Source organism: Podarcis erhardii (genome assembly GCF_964252035.2).
Source record: "Podarcis erhardii genome assembly, chromosome: 6".
Classification (NCBI taxonomy): domain Eukaryota; kingdom Metazoa; phylum Chordata; class Lepidosauria; order Squamata; family Lacertidae; genus Podarcis; species Podarcis erhardii.
Window position 1 is genome coordinate 29,542,923 of NC_138510.1, and position 24,784 is coordinate 29,567,706.

A 24,784-nucleotide genomic window follows, 5' to 3' on the forward strand; every position below is an offset into this window, starting at 1 on the left:
CAGTCAGATGTTGGAAACAACATCTGTGGCTCCCAGTCCTAACCTGCTGTTTCCTGCTCAGACCCTTGGCTTCATGATCATCGGACTCCCTGATCTCTGGATTGGCTGACTACATAGATTGTTGTTTTCCCGACCCTCAGAACAGACTTGGCTTTGTATGAGGAATCTGCCAAGCATATCTCAGAGATTCGTATCTTCTGCTTGTTTGGCCTCACGCTCCACCGAACTCTGCATGCTGTTGCTCAGCAATGGGACTATGACACAGGCCCCCCTCCGAATCTCCTCGCTAAGTAGACCTGACTTTGCTGTAGTAATTGCTACCCATTCACTTCCCCTCTCTCTGGGCCCAGTCCAGAAGTAGAGGGTTAGTAGAGAGGAATCTGCTGTTCCTTTTCCTTGCTCCTGTCATTGATTATTGAGCTGCTCTCTCCGAGTAAGCAAACAGCTACTGGAAAAAAGGAGGAGGAGCAGAATTGGGGCCTGCGGGAATTGACAGTGGGATCCTGTGGGGTATGGACATTGGCATATGCCTGATAATGTTGCTGCCTGGTCCTTTTCATGTACACACAAGATGACAGTGGGAAATGGCAGCTCTAGGAGGAATGCTAAAAATGAAACCCAAAACAGAAGGCTTTACAACATCGCTATGCAGTATCACTCACCACTTTCTACCAGAAGCTTTGATTTAGGAGATACAAGTTTGATTCATAGTACTGCAAAAAGCTTGCTGTGTGACCCTGGGACTATCATTTCATCTTGCTCTGTGCAAGCTTCCCATTCTATCTAATAGTGATGCGTACTATTATCTGTCATGGCTGTCGATCAAGGGTGTTGCTGTGCAATTGGAAACAAGCAGGGTATCCATGTGAAAGCCCATTATTATCAGCGAGACGTTTTCCATTGGCTTTAGGGTGTTTGGATAAGACCTTGGAGTGACAGATTAGGCTGGTTTGTGAGCACCCAAGACAATAAAGAGAATGAATTAAGCAATAAAGTAAAGGAAATGCAATGTAAGGGCAGAGGACTGTCATTGACTGTGTATATGCACCAAGAATCATGGCCTGGCTTAAGTCTTTGGCAGTCACTTCAAAGTCATCATTTCATGTTACTCCATGGATAACTGTTCTGTATTATGGACCATCTCTGTGATGGTGAGCAATTCAAGAATCTCTGGTGCCAAGTATAATGTCCTGATCTGTGTCCCCTAGTCATTGTAATCAGAAATAGTACTGAAGTGTGCCGACAGAGCTACTAAGAATCAGAAGCTGAAGAACATCATTAAAGAAATGAGCAGGGCTTGGTGTACTTAAAACTGAAATTTCCCTGACTGTCATGTGAGCAGAGGCTGCCATACAATGAAGTAAGGTAGAGAGGTTTCTGAAGAAGGGCATTTATTGCTAGAGAATTAGTCAGGTTTACTTGTGTTGATCAATGCAGACATTTATTTCAGTTCCACATCAGAATGTCAAGCAGAAACCACAGTATTCTTTTTTTAATCTTAAAAAATGAGTGTTTTATGCACTCTGTTTAGTACCACCATATTTAGCTTTTCCATTTCTTATGAAACTCAAATGATTTTTGGTGAAGCATCACATATGTTATGTGATGATTCTGAAATCCTTGGTTACCTCTCAGTATCACACTGAACAAACGCATTATAAATTTGCAGCCACATCACACATTTAATTGTGGCAATTTTCATTGTGTGGAGATTTGATACTGACTGAAGTTGATTCTTCTTGACAATGCTAGAAAATGCATTCCCTCAGAATCACATAGAACTGATGGGATTTTATTGTAGATTATTCTCTTTATGACCCAGCAGGAAGGGAGAACTGTGGATATCAGTGGATAATTGTGGCAAAATCATGAGATCACTTTCAGAGAACAAGGAATCAAAGACCTAATGTAACGGTTTACAGTAGGACTCTGCGCGCACACACACACAAACACACACACATCCAATTTGAGGTCTGATCTGGGACTTTAGATCTGCCCTGACCCAGATCCGGACTCCAAATCAATTTGGGGTGCAAGACAAAAGGAGCCACCGTACCTCCTTCCCCCTCCCCAACTGCAGAGCAGCCAGCAGGGTTGAACCCCCTGAGAGTGCAATCCTGCTGCCTGCTGCTTTTCCCGTGGGTTTTCTATAATGAATAAGCTGGCAAAGCAGACTCCTGCATTTAGCAGGTCAGAACCATCCACTCACCGGTTGGTAAGCAGAGAGTGCAGTCCTGCTGGTTATGCACTAGAGTCAGCAGGACTGAACCCACCACTTACTAGCTGGTAAGTGGTGAGTTCAATCCTGCCTAGTCTGGCTCCATGCATGTGTTCCTCTGCTGGGAATATGTGCACACAACCAAAGTGCAGCGCAAGGCTGTTTGGAAGCCCTTTTGCAAACACCCAAGTGGCTGTAGGCATCTCTTTAATAACCATGCAACAGGAAAGTATTAGGAGGAGGTGTCAGCCAAGAAGAAAATCTGGCTTCTGACCAGCTTCACTTTCAACTTATTTCATTGGGTGCTGACTTGACTTATGTTGAACTGGAGATTCTAGCAGAGCATTCTGGGCCCCCTGCGTTCTGCAAAGCTGTTGTAGGATAACACTTGCTCTGCAGGCATTAGTGAGCACATAAAGTGAGGTGTATATGCTTAACATTTACTGCCTGAAAACATCACAAAGCACCAAGCACTAAGCAGGAGACCTTGAAGAATAGAAAAGAAAAACACGACGGAAAAGGGAAAGGTTTGTGCTGGCAGCAAGACACAGAAGCATTTAATATTTTTGCATGGTAAAGCTAATGCAATCCGACATTGCTTTAAACCACAGCTACCCAGCTCCAATGAGTCTTTCATCAATAAAGCTCATTGTCACCACCTGAAGCGCATGGCAATACTAATGCATTTCACCTGTGTGCACTTCCCCCTTAGGGCGCCTTCCTTTACAACGCTCCTTATGGAGATAGCATGATAATTTGGTGGGTTTTTGCTTTCTTTTGTCGCACAGTGCAAAGGCTGTCAACATGAGTCTTCATAAGGAAACTAACACACATCTGACCTATATAGGAGAGCACGGATGTGAGTGGCCCTTCACAGCAATACATATATTTATGCACTAATATATTAAGCTTTATCGCATCTGCTTCCTCTGTTGTTCCTGGAAAGTGAATAATCATTTTGGGGGGGGAAAGAAATGGCAGCATTTATAAACATTTATTATTCCAATTACGGCACAAGACTCTGTTCAGTTGTGTTATCACCTGATAGAGCTGTTGTTTCCTCCCTGGGTTCAATCCTTGGCTTCTTCAGGTAGAGTTAAGGAAAACTCTATTATTTGTGCGCAACGAATATTACTACCAAAGCTGTACTGACACTATATCAATATTCCCCCCCCCAGGCAAAACACCCCTTTTGAGCCAAACTCCTCTACCTTAACTCTCTCCAGTTAACTCACATAAGGCAAAGAAAATCACTTTGCAACCCTATGCAAATAGACCATTGGGAGGACAGCATCATTAGCATCATTTGCAAAGACATCATTAGTTTATTATTTTTACTCTGCCACACAAGCATTTATGTCAAAACAATACAGAGCCCCTCCAAGTATCCAAACATCCCAGCTTGAAAGTGGTGCATTTCCAACAGTGTGGGTTGAGTTGAGGTTAATTTGCAATCTGCCTTTGAAGATGGTTTAGAAATGTGCAGATAACTCAAAACACAACTGTTTGGCTGATGACTGGGCATTGGAGTTGCATCTCACCAGTGCTGAAACTAGTACTGTAATAATAATAATAATAATAATAATAATAATAATAATAATAATGATGATGATGATGATGATGATGTTATTTATACCCGCCCATCTTACTGTGTTGCCCCAGCCACTCTGGGCAGCTTCCAACATAATAAAAGCACATCAAACATTAAAAACTTCCCTAAACAGGGCTGCCTTCAGATGTCTTTAGGAGGTTGTGTTGTTGTTTATCTCTTTGACATCTGGTGGGAGGGCATTCCACAGGTCAGGCACCACTACTGAGAAGGCCCTCCGCCTAGTTCCCTGTAACCTCATTTCTCACAATGAAGGAACTGCTGGAAGACCCTCAGAGCTGGACCTGTGTCCGGGCCAAAATTCCACCCCATATTTTTTATCAACCATTCTACATCAACAAACCTACCCAAAGGGTTAGAAAGTTTAGGGAATTTTAATCTGTTTTAGTATTGTAACTTTTGTATGTTTGACAGTATGGTTGTGGAATTTTCTTGATTTTATTATCTTTTTGTAAAACACTTTGAGTTTTGTTTTTAAACAATCAAGCAGTGTATATAGATTTTATGAAATAAACAAGTAAGTAAAATGAATGAGAAAAGAAATTTCATTTGGAAATTATTGAAGCAGAGAGAAAACTTTGGTGAAATCTACACTGCGTGGGGCGCTTCCTTACTTCTGAGATGGCTATGTGTGTCCATTCTGTCATTCTACAAATCATCTTACCCATGGTCTGCACTCTGCAGCCTTCCCAGGTGCCCATGCTTCAGTCAAAGGTGAGAGAAGTGGCGTTTTGTGGGGAGTGGTTACAATACACTTGGGGGTGGAGCAAAGCATTCATTCATTGGGTTCTGCATACTGAACTGTGCAACATGAGACTTAGTTTAACTGATTTGCTTTGCTGTCTTTTTTCATGGTCTCTCTCTCTCTCTCTCTCTCTCTCTCTCTCTCTCTCTTGTCAGACCACTTTGCAGGAATTTGGGGGCAGCTAGTGGCAGGAAGGGAGGAAACATTCCTTTCCTGTGCTCAGGAAGCCTTGAAGGGTCTTTCCGGAGACAGGTTTGAAGCAAACCAGCAGGAGTGAAAGAGCACTGTAATTTAGACTTAATGATGAAAACAGCCCTATCTGTGAGTACACAGAGCCTGTTCACTCAGGGAAAGAAAAAGGTAATTTCAGGTACATTTTACAACATTTGCTGACAGAACAAAGAAGAAGGTTTATAAGTTATTATCAACGTTTCAAAGTGATGTGGCAAGACACAGAAAATAAACAAGCAACCGGGACCAAGAAGAATGAGTAAAGGACGACCAAAGGAAAAAAAGAAAGCATTTCCCTCTTCTCAGCAAATACTAGAGTAACTGTCTAAGTTTGGAGAGGCCTACAGCTTCTGTATACAATGCACACATGCAGCACTTCATCTGGAATCATTTTATGGTGAGCCATCAGGAATGGCAATGTTGTAGGAATAACACCTGATAAATGGGGAACTATAGTATAGAACCTTTGGTCACATAAAGCCTTTGTCATTGCAGGCACCATCCTATAATAGTCAGAAGTCTTAAGATACCAGACTGACTCGAGCCCTGTCCAAATGCATGCCTTATTCTTGCTCTGAGGAGTTCAGAGCAGCTTACATCTGGCTCCCATGTGGCCACCTCTTACCCAGGCAACTCACAGGGCCAGAAGTGCTCAGCTTCAGCAGTGGATCTGAATCACATGCCTCAGACTATTCTTGACTCTGCCTGGAAACAAAGAGTTCTGACTCAGAAGGGTAGCAGGGAGCTTGGGTAGAAGATGCTACACATGATCATCGGTATAAAACCAGTGTTGAGTAAGAGTCAAGGAACACTGCCTCCAGTGCTGTGAGGATTTCAATGCCTCTCTGGTTTTGCAAGACCCTCAAAGGCAGTAACGGGAAATGGCTGTAAGGGAAAGAAAGCAGTGATTCATTCACCCTGCCCTGTTCAGGGCTCGCAACTACTACTTACAGAACCTCTCCCTGAAACTTTTGTTCCTCCTCCACCACTTCCATAAATTACCTTTATATCCCATGCTAGAATTCCTTGTTCTACCCCCAAACACATAATAATTGTTATGTACAGAGCTAGGATCCTAGAACAATAGGCAGGTAGGATCCTAGAATGCAATAACCAGATTGGCTTGCAGGAGCAGCCCAATCAGGCCCCAGGAGGAAGTTAATCAGCCTATTAGGTCCAGAGGATCCTAGAATGCAACAACTGATTGACCTGCAGTAGCAGCCCAATCAGACTGCAGGAGGGAAGCAGAATCAGCCAATCACACGGGACCCATTGTGTAAATAATGTATATAAAGCCTGAGGTTCTGGGGGGAAAGTCAGTTCACTGTTTATGAGATGCAATAAAGAGCATGAAATCACTATGCGACTCTGAGTATATTTCAATAATGCAAGGGGATCAGGCGAAAGGCCTGTCTACTCCAGCACTCTGCTCTCACAGCAGCCAGCCAGATGCTTAAGGGAAGCCCACAGGCAGGCCATGAATGCAGAAGCACTTTCCTCACTTGTGTTGGCCATTGTGTGAAAAGGATGTTGGGCTTGAAGGGCCATTGGCCTGATCTAGAAGGCTCTTCTTGTGTTCTTACGCTCCCAACAGCTGGTACAAGAGAGGGCTGTTGCACTCACAACCTTTTTGTGGACTTCCCACAGACATCTAGTTAACTACTGTGGGGGACAGGGTGCTGGACTAAAGAGACCAGCTGAGCTCTTGGGTTTTAATGCTTCATCTGAGCATTGCCAAGGCAATTGAGCTAGGATGCTGGGTTTGTTTTTTTCAGTCTGTCATTCATGAAAAGAGAAAGATCCACCTCCACACTCTATAAAGTATGTTCTCAATTAAAAGCTGGTGGTAACACTTGAAATGTGTATGCACTTCTAGGAATTAAAGCCACATGTTTTAGGAATTGAGGGTGGCTAGTTTGAAGCTTCAAAATGCAATCACTCTGGTTAAAATGTTAATTTGAGTGTAGACCTGGCTTTCCTGGACCAAATAAGAGTAACAAGCATATCATTTCACAAAGGTTAGCCTACAAAGAAACAGGAGAAATGTAGGATGTAGATCAGCTGAGCAGCCTTTCTTTGCTTTTTCTTAAAGAAAAGCTGCCATGGCACTGAACTCAGCTGCACTTTACTGTCACTCAATGTTTGTGCTTGGAGCTTAACCTGAGAAAATGTCTGAGCAAGAATCAAAATTATGAATACTGTCTGATAGCTTTGAGGATTTCCTTCCTTCCCCCTCATCTAAGTAATTAAAGTTAAGGGACCCCTGATCATTAGGTTCAGTCGTGACTGACTCTGGGGTTGTGGCGCTCATCTCGCTTTATTGGCTGAGGGAGCTGGCGTACAGCTTCCGGGTCATGGGGCCAGCATGACTAAGCTGCTTCTGGCGAACCAGAGCAGCACACGGAAACACCGTTTACCTTCCCCCTGGAGCGGTACCTATTTATCTACTTGCACTTTGATGTGCTTTCGAACTGCTAGGTGGGCAGGAGCAGGGACCAAGCAACGGGAGCTCACCCCGTCACGGGGATTCGAACCACCAACCTTCTGATTGGCAAACCCTAGGCTCTGTGGTTTAACCCACAGCGCTACCTGTGTCCCTTTTAAGTACGGTACTTAAAAGCCTTACTAAATCAAGTTATACTAAGTCCATAGCATCCCCCTGATCCACCAAGCTTGTAACTCTATCAAAAAAAGAAATGGGATATGTCTGGCATGATTTGTTTTTGACAAACCCATGCTGGGGCTTAGTTGTCACAGCAGCCTTTTCTAAGTGCTCACAGACATACTGTTTAATTATCCATTCTAGGATCATTTCTGGTATTGACGTCAAGTTCATGTGTCCTCCTTTTTGAAGATGGGGACAATCAGTGCTTTTTTTCAGGAGGCACTCAAGGGTATGCAGTACCAGCACTTTTTTGTTTGTTAAAAAGTGTGGCACTTCCTATAACAACTTCATGGTGAGTACCAGCACCCATTTTTATAAAAATAAAGCACTAGGGACAACATTTGCCTGCCTCCATTCTATGGGGACCTCATCTATTCTGCAAGAATTCTCAAAGGTTATAGATAGAGGCTTCACAGGCGCCTTTAGTACTCTTGGGTACAGCTCATCAGGCCCAGAAGATCTGAATTCATTTTAAGTAGCTAGGTGTTAGCTTACCACCTTTCTTCCTATCTTGGGCTGAACCTCCTTCCTTGAATTGTTTACCCTATTATCACCAGAACACTGCTTTCCTTTCGGGTGAAGACAAAGGCAAAGTAGGTGTTGCGCAATTCTGCCTTCGTTCTGTTACCCAGTAGCATTTCTCCATCTTCTGCACATAGAGGACCTACCACCTGCTTGTTCTTCCTCTTGTTTCGAACACAGCAGAAGAAACTTTTTATTATATTTTTTTATTTCTAGCCTCTCTCACAAGCCTGAGTTCATTCTCAGTGGTGGCCCACCTGACTTTCTCCCTGCAACTGTTGGCTCCTTGTGCACTCTTCCTTTGTGATTTCCCCTTTCCCACTTCTTACACATGCCCTTCTTAAATTTAAGCTCATCTCTAAGCTCCTTATGTTTCCACATTGGTTTCTTTGGATGCCTTCCGGGCGGGGTGGGTTGGTGTCAGAGCTTCCTCTGCCTCTGCACACACACACACACACACACACCCATACGACACCTGATTTCAGCTTAACTTCTGCTCAAGTTCTTCAATTCTGAAGTCATAACCATTCTGCTGGTGCATCTCACACAAGAGACTTCACTGGTTGTGGCTTATTAGTACACCGTACAGCTTGCCGATATTATTTACACCACATTAAAAAGATTGGACGGCTTTTTCTTGGATGCGAGAAAGCCTTCATTCCCACTGAAGATTAAACAAGAAAAATCACTTTTGATGTCACTGCAGTGGCAATGATTGTGCATTTGATGTTGTGCAGTAGAATATTAGATTCATGCAGAAGCCCTTTCAGTGGAATTTTACCATTCAACTTGTTCCTTCCCAGGTCTTTGCTTTCAGTTGATACAGAATGTAACAGCTGAGAAGTGTAAAGTACACACTCTATACACAGATCAATTAGAAATGCCCTCTGATCATTTTGACAAAGAAAACTTTGAGATATCATTTTCTCCACAATGCAGCCTATGTTCTGGTTAAGGGGAGGGGGCATGCATGTGAAAACCACATAGCAACCCCTGGAGTTCTATGTAGACATAATCCTTAACTATACTTTGTTTTTCTTAACCATGGTTAAGTTTTACAGGTGAATACCTAAACTATGGTCAAGGACAGCCTGCAAATCATTTTCAATGCCAGTCTGAAGTGGATTTGCAAACCATGGTTTATGCTTACAGTGCTGTAGCTGCACTAAGCAAACCATTATTAGGCAGTTTTACCTCTTACTCTCTTGCAAAAGGTAGCATGCAGATTACACTGGTTTCTCCTTATATCCACCTTCTGGGGCAGAGCTTAGGTCAACAAGCTGAGACATTTTGAATCTTAACTTTGATTGGGTGGGGAGGGGGGAATCCACCAAAACTCTGTGGTTAGCACTGGGATGGTTAATATCAGACTTGCCTGTTGGGCACATAGCAGCCTGAATAGGGCACCACACATATGAGTACACATGCAAACATAAAAAGCAAGTCATGCAGCCTAGAACAATTTAAGGGGTAAATCCAGACTCCTGGCAGGCAGCAGATGGTGCATCTTGGCTTGACCGAGTAGGGCAGCCTCCCACTTATACTGGCCTGGGTGGAAGGTGATTTGACAGGGAGAATAACTGCTTATTTTACCAGCTTCCAAGGCGGCAGTGTAATGAGACATGGAGTGGGCCTCAGCATGGTCAGTACAAGATCCAGCAGATCCTATGCTTGCCCAACCCCTCCCTGCCCCTGGAATGCCCTGTTGGGGATATTTCCACTAGCTACCACTAGTGGGAATGTTGCCAGTGGTAGCTTCTGTCTGTCTGCCATTTGGGCAGGTACATTGGGGTGTTCCTCGCTGGAGGGACTCCCCCACCAATGTTGGCAGCCAGAGAAGGGACACCTCCATATAAACCCAACCCCCTCCAACACTGTGGAGAGGGAGGTGAATTGCTTTGCCTTGCAGCTCTTGTACTTCTAAGTTTTCTGTATTTGTTATCTGAACAAGCAGTGCCTACCTTCACAAGATCACAAGGAAGCTCACCCTCCCTCTTCTCTAAGCATAGATATCCAGTCTGTAAAACTGGACCCCAAACTCCTCAAGGAACTGATCAAATGGAATGTAGCATAATGATACTTTATTATAGGGAGCTAAGAGAAAAATAGATGCATAGATTTCAGAAAGGTTTTTTTTTTTTTTTAAGAACACATTTGAAGGGTTTCAGGCTGCTCCTTACAGCCTCATACCTCATAATGGAATGTGTGTGACAATGAATCCTCAAGAAAAATTATCATCCTTCAGTGACATAAGCAAAGAAACAAGGAGCCATTTACATTGCTAGAGCATTGTTCAGAAAATGATAGGGATAGGGATATAGGCACCATCACCATTCTCGACTGTCACTAGAAAGTGCAGCATCAATCTCTAAAGTACAATGAACACTGTGCTACATGAAATCCATCTTGCAGGAGGTAGCCTTAACTGTGCCAGCAGAAATGTTATAAGCGAAGCTCTGCAAAATTAGAAAACTTTGCATAAGGTCATGGTCTCAGATAGTACATTCTAGCCATAAGGTTTATCTGCTAACTTTAGGATTTCTTTCCTTTGCTGTGGAGACAGGGAACCATACTGCATCTATTTCAATGTCTGTCTGCATTCTATTATCATGTTGTTCCAAATGGTTTCTACGTAAATTTATTATTGTGAACCATCCTGGGCTTCCTTTGGAGACGAAGGGTGGTTTATAAATGTGAAATAGGCAAACAATGAATAAACAATAGTTGAATAGTAGAGCACGTGCTGTGCATGCAAAAAATCCCAAATTCAATCTTTAGGTAGGGCTGGAAGAAACCCTGATCTGAAACCTTGGAGGGCCACTGCCATTAGTGTACATGATCCTTAGCTACAAATCCCAGATTTCCTGTGAAGAGAGATTCATCGATAAACCACTCCAGGAATTGTAGTGGCCTCGGTATAAGGTAGCTTGCTATGAAATTATTGGATTTTTGGAGCCTACATTTTCGGAGGCAGGGAGGGTATACACCACTTCTGATGAGCGATGTTGCCAAATTCCCTGTTGTTTTCTTCATCCTGTAATAAACAAACATGCTGACAAAAATGCTCCATATTTCTGGTGCTTAGTGTGCTCCAAACAACATCCCACCATTTGAAGAAGGCAGGGGTGCCAACTTGAATAAAATATTGTGGGAGCCCAAGTAAGCCCTGCTCCGCATAATCAATCATGTGATGCTGTGCACACACACCATTTGAATGGGAATGCCCATCAACTTTGTTAGGGCCCAGCCCCCCTCGAATATTTTATTGTGGGGGGCCGAACCCCTCCCCCATGGCCTCCTATGGGAGAAGGGAAAGCAAATGCTTATTAACAATGAGCTCTGCCTTTTTGTGCACATGTTGTGTAGGCCTGCCATGTATTCCTTTGGAGAGAATGAGCAAAAGCTTGAATACCCTCCTTGGCTATGGGGAGCCTGTCAGTCTCTCACCAGATAGATAGATAGATAGATAGCTAGATAGATAGATTCTTTATTGTCATTACACAAGTGCAACATTGCACAAGTGCAACGAAATTGGATGCCATCCCTTAAAAACAACAAAAGCAAAACAACAACAACAACCAAACAAACCACATTCCAGCCACACCCACACCCACACCCATCAAACTCCCAGGTCACACTATCGAGTTACTGCATTTAAGAAGGCCACAGCTCTTGGATAGAAACTATTTTTCAGTCTATTTGTCCTTGACTTGATGTTTCTGTATCTCCTGCCAGAAGGCAGTAGTACAAACAGACTGTGTCCCGGGTGAGATGCATCCTGCAGGATATTGTTTGCTTTCCTAAGACAACGGGAACCGTACAGTTCTTCCAAAGATGGGAGGGGATGACCAATAATCCTTTGGGCTGTGGTTATGACCTTCTGGAGCACCTTCCTCTTCCTAGCTGTACAGCTGGAGAACCAGGCACAAATACAGTATGTGAGAATGCTCTCTATGGAGCCTCGGTAGAAGGACACCAGCAGTCTCTCACTCAGATTGTTCTTCTTTAAAAGTCTGAGGAAATAAATTCTCTGCTGGGCCTTCTTCACCAGAGCAGTGGTATTTGCGCTCCAAGTCATGCCCTGATCGATAGTCACTCCCAAAAACCTGAATTCCGCCACCCTCTCCACCCATTCCCCGTTGATATACAAGGGCTGAATGTCCGCCTTTTTTTCCCTGTAATCCACCACCAATTCCTTGGTCTTAGCCGTATTAAGAGCCAGATTGTTCTCTCCACACCAAGCACAAAGCCGCTCCACCTCGTCCCGATAGGCGGACTCATCCCCTCCTGAAATGAGCCCCACCACCGTAGTGTCATCAGCAAACTTGATGATTTTGTTGCTGGAATAAATGGCTGTACAATCATACGTATAGAGAGTATAGAGCAGGGGACTCAACACACAACCCTGTGGTGAGCCGGTGTTAAGGCTAAGGGCTGTGGACATATGTGACCCTACTCTAACCCTCTGAGAACGTTCTGACAAAAAGTCCAAAACCCAGAGACAGGTGGAGTTGGAGAGTCCAATCGCCTCTAGCTTGGACACCAGTCTATGGGGGAGGATAGTGTTAAAAGCAGAGCTAAAATCCACAAACAGCAGCCTCACATAACTCCCCGGCTGCTCCAGATGGAACAGAGCAGCATGGAGAGTGGTAGTGATAGCGTCTTCCGTGGATCTATTTGCCCTGTATGCAAACTGGTAGTTGTCAAAAGTTGATGGAAGACAGGAAATAATGTGACGGCGCACCAGTTTCTCAAAACACTTCATGATGATTGGAGTCAGTGCAACTGGTCTGTAGTCGTTCAGACTACTGATTGTGGATTTTTTAGGCTATCTATCTATCTATCTATCTATCTATCTATCTATCTTTCGGCTTCCCTTTCTTTCCCCATCCTACCAATCAAATGGCTTTACACCTACCCACCCCCGTTGCTTCACTAACAGTTCAGTCAGTCTTCAGACAAAAGGACAACACAACCAGCAGAACTTTCAAAAAGCTGGTAGATAACAGATGAAAATCCACCACACAGGAGTCTGGCCCAAGACATTGTGTGGCCTGAGGCAAAGGACAAGGTGGTGCTTCTTCCCTTTCATGTCCATGGGAAGGGCTATGGCTCAGTGAAAGAGTACATGCCTTACATGAAAAGGCTCCCAGGTCGCCGCACTCAGGCTAGAGAACAGAGTTGACAGATCAACAGTTCCCAAAAAATGGGCCCTGCAGGCCTATAATGCCTAGTGGGTGGATTATCAGGATTCTAAAATGTGGAAGTCACATGATATTCTATGTGGATGAAAAGAGCAAGAGAACATGAAAATAAAGGCTGCAATTGGCTATTAGCCATGATGGCAATGCCCTGCCTCTATGGTCAGAAGCTGTAAGCTTCTGGATACCAGTTGCTGGAAACCACAGAAGAAGAGAGTGTGTCTTGCATTTGAGTCCTGCTTGTGGGCTTCTTGCAGGAATCTGGTAGGCCACTGTGAGAACACAATACTGACCTAGATGGGTCAATGGTCTGATCCAATAGGCTCTAACTGTGCTCATAACAAGGAACAGCCATCATTTGGCCAACACAGCACTATGCATAGGCTGCCAATGGTGAGGAAGTCCCCGTGCCCCCTGCCCAGCCTGATGGCCAAATTCCTCCTGGGAATCCTTTAAGGCTTAGGACTAACATAACATGTGCATATAGATATAGGTATGTGGTTGGTGCATTAAGGAAAAATCAGGAGGGTTCAAGATTATAAGGACATGACCAACAGCATATCATAGTTAACAGGAGATAAGAACTCACAACATAAGCAGGAACATACCAAGGTGCATATGAAATGCTTTGCTAACACTTCAAATATAGAAATGGATGAGCACCAGGTTTCAATAGCTAATATGCTTACATTATGGATTTCAGCAATAAAATGCTTAGCTAAGGAAGCATAGCTTGATGGATGTCTCAGATAGACCAGCGGAACAAGGCCAGATACTTGTGTATTTCAAGGAAGGATGAAGTAATGTTCTTGTCTGGGACAGATAGCAAAGAACTAGGTGAAAGCACTTTGCCAAGAGACTAATGGGGCGTTTGGGAACCAGTCAGAAAGAGACATGCAAAGTTGGATGGAGATAAGGACAGGGGATAAAAGGCTATGGCTGGTAAGGTACAAGAAGTTGAGATTTCTGCCCATAATGGTGATAAATGAATAATAATGACCACATAAAGATGTATGTAGGATCAAATGCAACAACTGCTGTGCCATCATAAGTATTGGGTTGGAACTGTACCAGCACTACTGGATTTCATGCCAGCAATGTTACGAGTGCAGCAAATGACCCATCTGCCACATGCAGCACAGGATTTTTGCATAAGCTGATGTCAAAAGCTGAATGTGGGCAAAACGAAGGGCAGGCCTCAGAATGCCTTGTTTATGTGCCTCTGATTGGGCCTTTGCTGATTATCAAAGACACAGCTAGGATGGTTCTACCTGCTATGTGCAAAATTAAAGTGATCTCGCTTTAGTTGAACTCCACCTGTTGTACAGCAACATAGGTCTAGCCAGGATGCCAGAACAGCTGAATCAGTGGAAGCAAATTGTAGCAGAGTTTTTAAACTTGCAAGTTCAAGGCAGCTCACTGGTTACACAGATCCACAGGATCTGGGTGTTCAACAATTGTACTTTAAGTAAATCTCAGAGAATTTGCTTTTCTTCCTCTGACTGAATCATTGTTAGTTGCTCTCTGTGTTACAGAGTGATGACTGGTGTTGCCAGTCTCATGCTATGGAATACTCTTCCAGCAAAGATTCAGCAGCATCCCCCATTTTGACTTTTAGGCATCTCTTAAAGACCTTTTTATGCCAGAAAGCCTATGCCGTTGTTTAAAATTTTCTTGTGCAGCCAGCGATTTAAATCAATCAGTCATTTTATTTGTAAGCCACCTTTCCAAAGTCAAACCATGCTCAAGGCAGCTTACAACATATGAAAAAATCACACAACTGCAAACATAGCAAAAGTCGTAAGTCATAAGCAACAAACAAAACATCAAAAAGTACACATCTAAACAGAACAATTTACACATAAATCCTAAGATCCTATTTATATCTATAGACAGATCTATATCTAGATATATAAAAATAGCAGCAACAGCAACACCCCCAATAAAAACCCCCTAAACTATACCTCACCTTTGTTCTGAATTCCTTTTAATGGTTTTTAATGTGTTTTTTCTTGCTATACACTGCCCTGATATTTTATGAGATGGTAGCATATACTATAAAAGCAAATAAAGCAAGTAAGAGTTAGTCCTGAAGCCCAAGACCCCTGAAGTGATCATGATGACTTTCCTTGTGTTCAAACAACCTTGTTATCAGGCCTCTCAAAAGTAATAAAAGCAGACCCTGTATAATGACTGTGTTAAAAATTTAGGCCACAGCAAGGGTGCAGTCAGACATGGGGATTATTGTGTTAAGATTTCCTGGCTATAATGCTAGTGCTTCTGTCCCAGTTTCTAACATTCCTTACTTGTTGAGTTATGGAACAGTGGCTTTTTGATCCGTTTACCACCTTGATTCTATGTCATGCTTAATTTCATTTACACCAGTGGGCATGGCATGATAGAACAACATACATCATTGGGCACGGCATGCTGTCACCATTTATGCACATGTGTGCTTCTTTCCCCCAATGACTCATCCATGAAAATGGTGGGAAAGAACTGTATGCTGGAATACCACCCCAGTTTTTGTCAAATGAACAAGTGGTGATATGATCCATGAAAGTGGGGGAATTATAGCACATAACTGCAGTTTTCCAGGTTAATGGGGTTGCAAACAGATTTTTCCCCTCAAAGCAATTAACATGACAGTGAGCTATATTCGTTTATTATTACATCATGTATTTTTGTTTTTATACTGTAAACCACACTGAGATCCTCGAAAGAAGGGTGATATATAAATAATAAATAAATAATAAAAGATTCTGCCAGGTTTCCATAACGCCAGGTTTTTTGCATCATGTAAAAGGTAACATAAAGCATGATAATTGTCAGATGAAGAAAAGCTGGGGAAACAGAATAAAGTACTGTCTGAATACAACCTAAGACATCACTGCTGTCACCTGTCAGTGAACAAAACTTCACAGAACCATAGCAATTTATGTCTCAGAAAGATTCTGACAATCATTCACTAACATCCTGTTCTGAAGAAAAATCATAATTATCCAAACTCAACTAGCAGAGGGGAAGACGAGGGAACAACCCACACAACACAAGGCCTCATTTGGACCCCTTGTTAGTTTGGACACCATGGCTCAAGAATTGTACTGAATCCTTCTGCCCCTAGTCTCAATCTATAAGACAGAAGTGGGGAACTGGAAGGCCAGATTCTGATCTCCCTCAACACCCACAGGCTACTTTCATGTGTGTGTAGGGCTGCCTATCTGTCAATCATGACACCAGGTGAAAGCAAACTGTTTGAGGGTAAAGACACAGGACTTTCCAGGAGCTGATGATCAGCAGGGCCTGAAAAACCCGTTTTCAGCCGGGAGCCATGCCTTCACCTAGGAGAGATGGGCAACAAACCTTGTGTTTCCGCCCAAAAATCTATCTGTGACAAAGCACTCCAGGTGAACACTTGAAACGTCTTGAGGGGACCACCTGGCCATTCAACTTAATGCTCAAAGGATGCACCTTGTCCCCCTTCCCAAAGGCAAAACAGCAGTAACAACAATCCTACTAGAGCAGTATTGCAATGGATGAGCTGCTCATTGTATGATGCAGATTCCATTTTAAGCACTTTTTAATTGTCATTACTAAAAACAAAGAGAAGAGTCAACATATTTCCAATAAAGGGTAGAACAGGTATCTAGCATAAGTGCTTCTGGTATAGATGAGCCATGGGGAACCTGCACTCCTCCAACTATTGCTGGACTCTCCTCACCCCTGAACACTGGGAGGCATCTGGTTTCCTATCCCCAATATAAAACATTCTGTCTCACAGGGGGAGACTTGACAACCTATTGTGCTATCAAACTTGGTAGAATGTATTTAAAGTCAATAATTTACAGCTTGGTTTGTGCATGACACGGCACACACAGAACAGTTCTACACAGGCCTGCTCAGAGGTCTGCCCCACTGATTGCAATGGGAATTATTCCCAGGCAGGGATAGGATTCGTCTTAGGCATCAGGCACATTTTTCTTCATTTATCCTGGCATTTTAACCTATGCAAACCGACTATTTTGAAATATCTTCTCCAGTGCATTTATTATTATTATTGTGTGTTATTGTACTAACGTGCATGTGAACCCCTGTGTGAATAAGCAAAAGCAATGGGCTAAATCTTCCACTTCTGCCACAAAAAGAAACTTCTTAGCCCCATATGATATGCCCTAGGTTAGAGGTATGGAACCTCCAGACCACAGGCCTAATCAGGCCCCCAAGACCTGCCCATTTGGCCCATGAGGACATGTATGGCCTGCCCTACACCTGACATCATAGCTGGCATTATGCCTTCACTTGTGGCCCTGTGGCATCCCAAAGGGCAAGAAGGCCTGCTTCTTATGTAGTTCAATGCCTCTCTCTTCTCAAGGGTTTCCAAGGGCTAGGCGAGGTCAACAACTAAAGATACAACATGCACATGCCCTGCAAAAATGTAACCATCTGCAAAACCATAGCTGCTTAATGTCAACCTAAGCAGGAGTTTTAGTGTTTTCGAAAAGCCTTATCAACTATGATTCCTATATAGGGGGAAAGGCAGTTCCTTCCTCTAGAAGGCAGAGATACTAGATTTAAATCTAGTAAGCCATACCTTTAAGTGTGGCTTCTTACATGCTCATGACTTGACAGCTACAACATCAAGTGACAGGTTGCTTGTACGAGACAGCCATCCCAGCACATACATCACAGAGTAGAGATTGCACGTTGTTGAATCTCAAACACTGTATGGAGGCGATTGATGCACTGAAGTGAGAGTCCCTGGATGATAAGAAGCCACATGATGATGAGCTGTCATATGATGCCTCTGCAGGTATGAATCAGCTCTTCTCCGATTCAGTTTTAAAATGAATGACACTACATGCTACCATGGCTGATTAAGACAGTGATTTCAAGACAGTCTGTGGCACTCAAATCATTTAGTAGACTACAAATGGACTACAGCAAGAAGCAGTTTTGCATAAATGGGGAGAAAAAAAACTTCTACAAACCCATTTATGTTTTGGCTTATGTGTATTAGTGTGTATCACCCATGCCTGCTCATGAAGCAGTCAAGTGTAAAAGTAAATCCACATTCCTCAATGTATTAAGGCTCCCGAATACTTAGAAGTTACTCATTATCTCTTTCACACAATCATCTGTAATCTAGTCTTTTGTAAAGCAGCCAGAATGCAGTTTCTGTAAGATAGCCTTCTGCAGCCTGGTGCCTTCCAGATGTTTTAGACTCCAGCTCCCATCAGCCTCCATGGTTTTGCTGTCAATTGTAGTCCAAGATATCTAGAGAGTCAGAGGCTGGGGAACGCTGCCTTCACCAAGTACAAACCTGACCTTCTAATTAAAATATATAATTCAGACTTGAAACCTTAGATATCACAATTCACCTGAAAGCGTGAGAGCATTAAATGCATGGAAGGAAGAAAACAGCTAGAGCAAACTATCCCACTCAACAGCAGTGTATTCTTATTCAACAGAGAGATCAACTTAATCATAGATGACAACTTCTGAAAACCTTTGCTTTGAATTCATCCCTGGCATTTTTCTAGGCCAGCTTGAAAACAAAAGCTTTGTCTTCTTAAAATGCAATAGCCTCAGGCATCTTTGCAAAAATAAAAAAGTGACATATCTCAGGTCTCGGGGAAAAAGTCTGTGCCTGTTGCCTTTCAGCATCCCTCTAAAAGCTTCTCTCTACAATTTAGCTAGATTCAGATTATCCAGATCAGCATGAATTCTACAGATTAACCTACTCCTATAAATATAGGTATGAAAAGTGTAGGTTTAGGATTACATTTTAACTACCTCATTACAGCTTTATGGGTTGGAAGAAAATCGCTCGTTATTAACCCAAGACACTTTTGCCTAGCGAATTTTTATGAATTTAGAAAGCATTTGCTGTGGCAATATATGTGAATGTTACATCTATTCAGCTCATTATTTCAGACTTTGCTCTCCCCTCCCCTCCTGTGCTTGCTTATATTGCACTCTTTCCATAACTATATTCTCCCCAGCCTATCCACACACTATTTTCTAATGCATGTCCAACAAAACTGCGTCCTGTGGACATGCAACCTGTATTTAAAGCCTGAAATAAAACATCTCTTGAGTTTCTTTCCAAGTTGTGGAATAAGCTCCTGCACATGTCAGCTTATTCCTTGAGCCTGGAAATGGAGACCTTTGACTTTAGTGACCAACAGTGTTCGCTGAAAGAACCCTGTAGATCTTGCTTTTACCATTTAACTAAGGACGGAACCAATGAAATACGTTCTACCAAAGAATAGCAAACAACAAAAAAAAAGGCATAGAATTACAAACTTCGCTCCTCCCTGTCTCCCCATATATGCAAAATTAATGATTATATGTTGACAGGTCTCTTAACCATGATTGATGCTAATCAAGATGGTTCCATACCATCTTGATCAGGATTTAAAAATCACCATTAACTATGGGCTAAGGGATAAGTTGTTTAGGTTTAATATCAGATAAGCCACTCTCTCCATCCCATCCTCTCTTTGCATGTTGTAGCTGAATGAAATTCTGCCTCCCAGGGAAGCTACTGTGATTTTACACCCAGTAGCCATTTCCTCTTACAGTCTCAATTTAGTTGCTGGTCTGGAATTTCCAAACACAATAATCATCATGGGATACAGATCAAAATGTTCTGGTTCCATTATCGAATCGCTTGCAAACTTGCCAGTTAAAAGCATCCTTGCTGGCAATGCTTGTGTCTCCTTTCTCTGAACAGCTAAAACTGTCCAGTTTTTCTTTCAAATAAATGATCTCCATCAACAACACTGATCTCCCCTTCATGTTCTGCAAAGCAGAAGGCCTGTAGCTAAGGTTTTGGCTGATGAATACACCCACCTACACTCCACTATGGGAGTAGGTCCTCATCCTCTGTTGTGTCTAGGGATGCCTACACATTACATTCAACAAGTGTGACCTCTGTACTTGTGCGCTTAACAGCTGAGCTGTATAAATGTGTACACAGAAACGCCTGTGTACGTGTAGAGACAGTTTGTATCCATGCTCAGTGTTAATGTGTGACTAAGCTCTCATTCTCTAGTTCCTTTCCCTAACCCTCACCTTTCAACCCAAGTGTTTCCCTCTCCATCTTACCATCTTTTCCCCCTTTCATCCCTGAACATCCCCCTCTCTGACGCATTTGCTATTGGTGGCAAGTCTTCCCGACCATGAGAACAATGCAACATAAAACACTCCTCCCCAACCCCTGCCTTGTTATCTGCCTTTGCTAAGGCAACAGTCCTCATAAGGCTCCCCCTTCCTTGTTTTGCCGTTCCCTTGAAATCCATCTACAACTTTTATCTTGACAGTCAGAGCCCACATATATCCTCCAATGGGGTTCAGTTGGGCAGCAGAGGAATATTAGTCTAAGGTATGTGCCTCAATGCCTTACATTCTAACTAAGCCCGATTTTTCTCTTCAACAAAAACATCTATAAATATGAATAATACCACTGACAAGCCACTATTGAGAGCGGGTAGCTTTTAAGAGACTCTAAAGAGCTCTACTCCTGCTCCATTACTGTGATGTTGTCTAGATTTTTCTCACATAGCCTGAACTCCTTTGCCAGGGAAGTTATTTTCCTCACAGTTCTTTTTTAAAAAATAAAAATGAAGCAATAGCACGAAAACCCTGCCATGTAAGATTTTAGTTCTGTGTATCCTGCTTCTCTACAGCCACAATGGGCATGTTCCAGCCAGTTATGAAGATTGAAATCCTACTGATTGCTTTATGTATTTACCTCTCCCCACACTGGAATGAACAAATCTCAAAACTGCTAAACTTTTGATTGGATTGAGTCCGATGGGTGTTGCATTTCATTGTCTTATTACAAAAGTTCTGTACATGATGCTCTTTTAAAGGGGGAGGGAACCCCAACCCCTGTTCTTAGAAACTGTCCCCACAAAAAAGCAGGCACAACTCACCTGAGAAAGGTAAATGCAACACAACAGTGAAATCAATACTTTAAAAACAGAAAGCCACCATTCCAAAACATCCTCTACACAGCCCAACCTGCAAACCAGTTAAGCTGAAGTTTAGGGATTTAGCTCCAATGAATTGGTTTTTAGCACGTAAGCCTGGCCCTGGAGCTGTTTATTCTACACTGATTGCAATGCCACACTTGATGAATCTGACATATTTAGAAATGGATGCATAAGCTCACCACCTGCCTTTCACAGCTTATTTGGTTCAAGAGATCACACCAACGATGCCCTGAATTTGCTTCTCATCTCCAGCCCCCAACCCCTGCAATACTACCCCCTTCCTGGATGTTCTCAGCATATTCGTGGGACTTCAAATGGCACATACATTAAAAGGAAAGTCGCTTTAGGAAACAGCATGTTTGATAACTATACATTTTCAATTGCACATCCAAGGATGCTTCATCACAACCTGTTCAGGAAAAGTACTTGCAGAAACAGGAGCCTTTGCCAAGATGGGACAGCATTTAAGGTCAATTAAAAGGTGATCATGTTGCTAGGAGGAGCAGAGGTGTTGATTAATGTACTGAGAAGTATTTGTATGATCACTTGTAGTGCATCCCAAGTATTGTGCTTTTAAATTCTACGTGTTTCTTTTGTGTGTGTTTCTAAGTCACCTTGAGGCATTTTGTGTAAAGTTTTTAGTAAGTAAATAAATAACTAAGGCTTGGGAGCTGAATAGCAACCCTGAATTGTTCACATCTCTAAGGGGCAGCAGTGCTGCACTAGCTCAGCTGGTTGAGAGACGTATTAAACAGAGCTCATGTAATCTTTACATGTCTAAACAGTGCTCCATTCTGAAGTGAAGATCAAGTGTGCTACTGCTGGGGTGTTGGGTTTGACTGTGAAATCTAGATCCAAGCATCCTGCAAGGTTCAGTGCAAGGCTCCGGGCAAATTCACTACTTCACAAGGCTGTTGCAAGACTAAAATAATTCTTTTGAGCTCCTTTATGGAAGGGTGTAATAAATGTTCTAGATATGTCAGATTACTCACAACAGCAAACCTTCCAGGGGAGCCAAAGTTTCTAAGCACTGAATGGAGGCATTTTGCTTTGGGGGAAAAACAAGCGTGGAGTCGGTTTGTATTTTTTAAGAGCTCAGATTTGACTGCTCGCCATCCTATATAATGCATGTCTACGAACTGCTGAAATCAGTAAGAAGTGAGTTTCTAGGAAGCAATATGACATTCCCACACTGATAGGCCAGTGCAGAAACTACGACGACGTTTGATTTAGATGTGAGAGGGCAAGGTTCAAATCCCAGCTCAGTTCATTGCACAGCCTTGGGCAAGTCACTAACTCTCAGCTGCACCATCTCGAAACCCAGTGAAGGTTTCTAAAGAGGACTGAGGATAAAGGGAACTGCAGTGCACTTGTGTACTGAAATGCACTTTTAAAATAGTACTAAGCATGCACAAATGTTTCCTGCTGAAAGAAACCTAAGCAACATAGCAGGATGTATGGAGGGGAAACAGCTCAGTGAAAGAACACGTGTGTGGCATGCAGAAAATCACATGTACTGCCAGTTAAAAGACCAGGTCACAAGTGATGGAAGAGGGCAGCCTCAGAATAGATCATACTGGGCCAGATGGACAAATAATCTGACCTAGTATAAGGTGGCTTCTGATGTTCTTATGATAAAACATGTGTTAAACTTATCTTGCTACGTTAGCGCTTGACTGTTATCCCTTATATATACGTATCTGACAGTGACCCAGAGATCAGATCATTCAGAGACTATTCCGGCCACACTGGCACAAGACCAAGCTTAGGAAATTATCCATCCACCTAGCTCGGTATTGTTTACACTGGCTGGCAGCAGACCACAGACTACAAGCAGAGGTCTCTCCCATTCCTGCCTGGAGATGCCAGCAACTGAACCTGGGACCTTCTGCATGCAGGACATGCTCTAGCACAAATCTGGAAATCTCCCTTGATGAAGAAAACTTAATCGATTGCATTTAAAAAATTGAGTAAGGAGGGAGATTCCCCCCCCCCCGTCGCCCCCTGCACAACAGTGATCTACAAATAACATTTGCAATGCAACCATCAACAAACCTGTCAGTTACCATAGACAGAACACTGGTCATATAATTTATGTCATAAAGAAGCCAACACACGGACATTAAATACACTTCACTGGGGAGGGGTTGACAACATATATTTGGACTGTTTTTATTTATTATTACCATTATTATGAATTTTGGTGCTTCTCCAATAGAGAAAGGGATTTGACCTATACTTTGGGTTCTCAGAGATTCAGAAAACTTTTTTCCTTTCCAAGCAACTGGCTATCTGTTGGCACAGCAGCACCTCTGGTCTCTTTGCCCCTTCCAGACGCTCCGTGGGACTTAAAACAGGTGGAGGGTATTGACGTAGTACAAAACATATTTGAAATCCAATTGGGAAGGAACCATTTTTAAAAGAAAAAGGAAAAAAGATTTCATTTCTGACAGGCATGTCCAATTCCTTTATAAAACAAAACAAAACAAAAAAAAGTCCAAGAAAGTGGTATATCATTCGGCAGACACAAGAACTATACCCTTTTTTGTAATAACGAAGAAAGGGGGAGAAAACACTTAAAAGTTCAAAGACCAAAGAAAGAAAACCACGGACATTAGGCAAACATTTGAAGAAGGGAGAAAAAAGGAAAATGGGTGTTTTTTTTAAATTTGAGCAGAGGAGTGCATAAGACAAGGTTGCAAAAACCAGAACTAATTGTTGTAAAGGAAAAAACAGAAGGGGGGTTAAGCAAAAGGAAAAAAATAGTTTAGGGGTGGGGGGGGTATAGGAAAGAGAGCCAAAAAAGGGTAAAAACAGCTGCTAGACCTCACACTGCAAGGAAAACAAACGAATAACAACAACCAAGAACAAAACAGGTAATGTCTCTTTTTAAAAAAAGAAAAAAAGAAAACCACAACCAAAAAGTAATTCATTATTCATCTTATGTTGTCAATTTGAAAAGAACAAAAGGGGGGAAAGCAGTTGGAGGAGGAAGAGAAGAAGAAGCGGGGGAAATACTCACCAAGCAAGAAAATACTCAGAAGTAAAAATGTCAAAGAAGGAGTGAGTGAGAGACAGGGAAGGAGGAAAGAGTGAGAGAGCCACCAGCACAGACAGAGTAATAGCCCAGAAGCAGCAGCCCGAGCTACCGCCGGGTTCCCGAGCCAGCACCTAACGCCAACTCTACCGAGCTGCGAGCAAACTGGCAGAGCTTAGAGTCCGAGCGCTAAGAGTCCTTCCACCAGAACGCACCATTGCGACGACCGAAGGGGGGGAAGGAAGCGATCACAACTCTAGAAGCCTCCCGGCTTATGCGTCCGAGAGCGCGCCAAGCAGCCACCCCTTAAAGGCTGTCGAAGGCAGGGAAGGGGGATTTGCTGGAAAAGCCAAGCGCTGCCGAGCAGAGCTGGAGGGAAAGGCTGAGGCTCCGGTCCCCCCCCCCACTCACTCCGGTGTTTTTGGAAAAGTCCGCTCCTGGAGGTAAGCGGGCTGGGAGGAGGGAAGCGAGAGGTGGAGAATCGCTTCTAATCGGCGCTTGACTGTTCTCAGAGATGTGATCCCCTTAACGAAGCTGTGCAGGCATCGTTCCGACG

General features: G+C 43.0%; 1 protein-coding gene across 2 annotated transcripts in view; it reads right to left on the reverse strand.

Moving 5' to 3' along the window:
- The window catches only part of RALY (RALY heterogeneous nuclear ribonucleoprotein), a 212,692-nt gene extending 188,331 nt beyond the window's left edge, over positions 1 to 24,361 (reverse strand). Inside the window, exon 1 of one of the 2 annotated variants that reach the window (XM_081866807.1) lies at positions 24,214 to 24,361. The gene's annotated coding sequence lies outside the window, so the exon portion shown is untranslated. Of the gene's footprint in view, positions 1 to 23,377; positions 24,137 to 24,213 lie in introns of those variants that run through there. The other variant, XM_081866808.1, reaches the window with a different exon arrangement.
- Positions 24,362 to 24,784: the final 423 nt, after the last annotated feature.